This window comes from Leopardus geoffroyi, chromosome X (assembly GCF_018350155.1).
Source record: "Leopardus geoffroyi isolate Oge1 chromosome X, O.geoffroyi_Oge1_pat1.0, whole genome shotgun sequence".
NCBI lineage: Eukaryota > Metazoa > Chordata > Mammalia > Carnivora > Felidae > Leopardus > Leopardus geoffroyi.
In genome coordinates, this window is record NC_059343.1 from 32131456 (window position 1) to 32136188 (window position 4733).

General features: G+C 41.1%; 1 pseudogene; it reads right to left on the reverse strand.

Annotated features, from left to right (window-relative positions):
* Positions 1-222: 222 nt before the first annotated feature.
* LOC123594560 lies at positions 223-611 on the reverse strand (annotated as a pseudogene).
* Between the last annotated feature and the right edge of the window lie 4122 nt (positions 612-4733).

A 4733-nucleotide genomic window follows, 5' to 3' on the forward strand; every position in this document is an offset into this window, starting at 1 on the left:
ATTTTTTTAATGTTTGTTTATTTTTGCGAGAAAGAGCGTGACTAGGGGAGGGACAGAGAGAGAGAGAGAGAGAGAGAGACAAAATCCCAAGCAAGCTCCAAGCTGTCAGCACAGAGCCTGATGCAGGGCTCAAACTCACAAGTGATGAGATCATGACCTGAGCTGAAGTCAGACACCCAACCAATATAGCCACCCAGGTGCCCCAACAGTAATCTTTTTTTAAAGAGTTCAGCTTTTTATTGAACAGGTTACAGAAAGGATTTAGTCAAAAAGACCAAAGCCCATGTCATCATCAGACTCTTCTGATTCTTCTTTCTTTGCTTCCACTTTCTTCTCCTCACCTGGGGCAGCAGTAGTGGAAGGAGGGCCTCCTGTTGGTACAGCACTGGCTGCTGGGGCAGGTCCACCGGCCTCTACCTTGCAGATGAGACTCCAGATGTTGATGTTGGCCAGAGCCTTTGCAAACAAGCCCTGCCAGAAAGGTTCAACATTTACACCTGCTGCTTTAATGAGGGTATTGATATTATCCTCCGTGACAATCACCTCCTTATCCACTCAGCAGAGTAGGTGCAGGGGAGCTCTAACATGGAGGCCATGGTGCAGGTGAGTGCTGAGCAGGTGCTGCCCGGCACGGTGCTAATGGCCAGATGAAGTGAGGGGCTCACCTCAACATGGCCTTAGCTTCCTTGCTCAGAAATACTGAGTACCGGGGCGCCTGGGTGGCGCAGTCGGTTAAGCGTCCGACTTCAGCCAGGTCACGATCTCGCGGTCCGTGAGTTCAAGCCCCGCGTCGGGCTCTGGGCGATGGTTCAGAGCCTGGAGCCTGTTTCCAATTCTGTGTCTCCCTCTCTCTCTGCCCCTCCCCCGTTCATGCTCTCTCTCTGTCCCAAAAATAAATAAACGTTGAAAAAAAAAAATTAATAAAAAAAAAAAAAAAAAAAAAGAAATACTGAGTACCTTAGTGGCAGCAGAGGAAAGCTAATATAATTTTTGAGGTAGAATCCTTCCCAGTTTGTAATATATTTAAAGCAATGATAATAATATTTGCCTTAATCCACAGTTCATGTGTCTTTCAAGTTTTCTAACTAGCTGTATATATACATGTGCAGTAAAGGAGTGGTAAATGTCTATCACAGAGCTAGAAAATTCTCAGTTTGGATCCTAACTGGATTTTTTAATTGTTTATTTATTTATTTTGAGAGAGAGAGAGAGAGAATGGGCAGGGGAGAGGCAGAAAGAGAGGGAGAGAGAGAATCCCAAGTAGGCTCCCTGCAGTCAGCACAGAGCCCGATGCAGGGCTTGAACTCACGAATCATGAGATCATGACCTGAGCTGAAACCAAGAGTTGGATGTTTAACTGGTTGAGCCACCCAGGCACCCCTAACTGGATTCTTTTTAAAGTTTATTTATTTTCAGAGAGAGAAAGAACATAAGGAGGGGAGGGGCAGAGAGAGAGGGAGAGAGAGGATCAAAACCACAAACCATGAGATCGTGACCTAAGTTGAAATCACAAGTCAGTTGCTCAACTGATGAAGCCACCCAGGTACCCCTAACTGGATTTCTTAATAGCTATATTAATGGACAAATTTACCTATTTCAAACTCACTTTTCTTGTCTGCAAAATGGAGATAAAAACATATTCCTATTGGTATTATTGAAAGAATTAAGAGAGGGAACCTAAAACCCAGCCCTTTCTAGATTCATTGTAAACGTTGGTCTCATTCCATTTTTCTTTGTTTTGTTTTGTAAATATAGTGTAGGGGAGGAAAAATAATTTTTCCCCCACCTCTGTAGGTTCTTGGCTGAGACATGCTGTAATAAAACACAGATTAACAAGAGAAAAAACAAAGTTTAATAATATGTATACCTCCCATATATATGGGAGAGACCCAGAAAAACTGAGTAACTCCCAGAGATGGCCCAAGCCACTGCTTTAAATAACATCTCCAGCTAAAGACAAAAGATGTTGGAGGGGGAGAAGTAATGGGAGGTTATCAGGCAAAGCACAGTAAACAGGGTATGGTTGTTATGCGTATTTAAGACCACTCTTCTCCACTGACAAGTTTCTAGAGATTTAGTTATCCTGGTACAGAGAGAGAGAGACAGAGAGAGAGAGAGAGAGAATAATTATAACTGTAGATGTCTCTTACTGAAGGGTAATTTCTACTCTTTTTTTTTTCTTTTTTGATTAAGTAAGCTCTAAGTCCAACATGAACTTGAACTTGTGACCCTGAGATCAAGAGCTACATGCTCTACTGACTGAGCCAGCCAGGTGTCCCTCTACTCAGTTTTTAGAGCTCATTCTATGTCTGCTGTTTCTTAAAAATAATCAGCCTAAAATAATCCTTATGCCAAAGACCTATTTTGTGGACAAATTTGGCTTCCCTTCAAAGAAATTGAAATGCAGAAGTTAATAGCCCCTACAAGGTAATATGTAAATTAGCAATTAAACAAGACTATAATTCAGACTTCCTAACTCATTGTTGAGGTAGAATATTCCCTCAGGAAAATTATTTACAAAAGAAGAAAAAAACAATTAGCCATTTTTAGTGTTTGTTCAGAAGTTATCATATAGACCCTAGCTTTCACCTTTAAATATTTCCTATAAAACTAATATTTTTCCCTGTTTACACATCATTTTGCCAAAAGACTTGATTTTTTACATTGATCTTTAATCCATTTATGCCTTGATTTCAGCTATAAAATTATCTAGGTTTTGATGATCCATACCATTAAGCGAAACACAAAAAATAAACAAGAACAAATTGCATTCCTTTTTGGCAGAATTACATTTGCAATTGTCCACATTAGTATGCCCCTTTTGTTAGCTGCTAGGCATTGTTTTAGGAAGGAAATGTTTTCATTCTGAAATGCAATTAGAAGAATAAGAAAAGAGTAATATCAGTGCTTTGCTGCCTGGATTTTGCATTTTGTGTTAAGGATTCTATAAGTGTTTGAGTTATAAATTTTCACACAGTATTAAAATATTTTAAAGTGGTAATAAAAACAAGGGGCGCCTGGGTGGCTCAATTGGTTGAGCGACTGACTCTTGATACTGGCTCAGGTCATGATCCCAGGATCGAGCCCCATGTCAGGCTCAGTGCTGAGAATGGAGCCTGCTTGGGATTCTCTTTTTCTCCCTTTGCCCCCTCCCCAGCGCACACATGCTCGCTCCTTCTCTTTCTCTCTCTCTCTCTCAAAAAAAAAAAATATATAATAAAAACAAAATACATTAATTCAAATGTATTAAAATGGTAATTGGATCCTATCAGATCTTATGCTGTCATAATAACTGATTTTTGGTTCATACCTTAGACACTTCTTTTTTGTAATTGTGTATTATGAAATTTGTAGATTTTCAGTTCTTTTTTTTTAAATTTTTTTAACGTTTGTTTATTTTTGAGACAGAGAGAGACAGAGCATGAATGGGGGAGGGTCAGAGAGAGAGGGAGACGCAGAATATGAAACAGGCTCCAGGCTCTGAGCTGTCAGCACAGAGCCCAACGCAGAGCTCAAACTCACGGACTGCGAGATCATGACCTGAGCCGAAGTCGGACACTTAACTGATTGAGCCACCCAGGCGCCTCTGCAGTTCTTTTTAATAGGAAGGAAAGAAGGGAGGGAAGCCAGAGAAAGCAAAGATACCATGATTACATATAGTGGAGTGAAGAAGAGTTACTTAATGGAAAATAGAAAAGCTCTAACTAGACGAAGTAGAAATGAATGCTGACTGATGTGAGGAACAAAGACAAAAGGAAAAAAATGAAATTTCCTTACAATGTGCAGCCCATGGACAAGTCCTTGAGGAGGGCAGAGTGACCTTCCTCTAGAAACTCAACTGCCTCAAGGTTAATACTTTGCTAAGGGCAAAAGGCAATCTTAGCTAACATTAGCTCCATCTCCAGGTCCTGTAAGTCTCCTCTAAATTTTTTAAATGTTTATTTACTTATTTTTGAGAGATTGAGAGAGAGTGCGAGTGGAGGAGAGGAGCAAAGAGAGAGGGAGAGAGAGAATCACAAGCAGGCTCCATGCTGACAGTGCAGAGCCCAATGCGGGCTTGATTTCATGAACCATGAAATCGTGACCTGAACCAAAATCAAGAGTTAGACACTTAACCAACTGAGCCACCCAGGCACCCCTGTAAGTCTCCTTTAATATATAAAAATTCCTTTGGAAACTTCCTTTATCTCTATCCCCCAAGGTATATGTTAGCAATCATCCTCTGAGCACATGGCCCACTGATATATATCAGAAGGGTCTCATGACTAAGGTTTTACTAGACAGTAGTAAGTGACCTTATCCTAACAGCAGCTAGCCCCTCAAGGCCCTAGAAACCTGGCTTCCAGATTCCTTAGAGACTTACACTATCCCTACCCCTTCCCAGCTTGAAAGTATATAACCAGTCACCCCTCACAACCCAAGTGCAACTCTTCCTGCCCATGGGTCCTGTCCCTGTGCTTTAATAAAACCACATTTTTGCACCGAAGACATCTCAAGAATTCTTTCTTGACCGTGCCCTCCCGGACCCCAACATTTTTCACATCACTGACCATGGAAATATCTCTGATAACTACTACAAATGAATAACAGGAAAAAAAAATGACTTGAGGCCATCAGTACAACCTCACAGAAAATAGTTTTGGTAGTCAGTGAACCAGAACATTGAGAACTTTTGAGAGGGGGGTGCCTGGCTGGCTCAGTCAGTAGAATATGTGACACTTGATCTCAGGGTT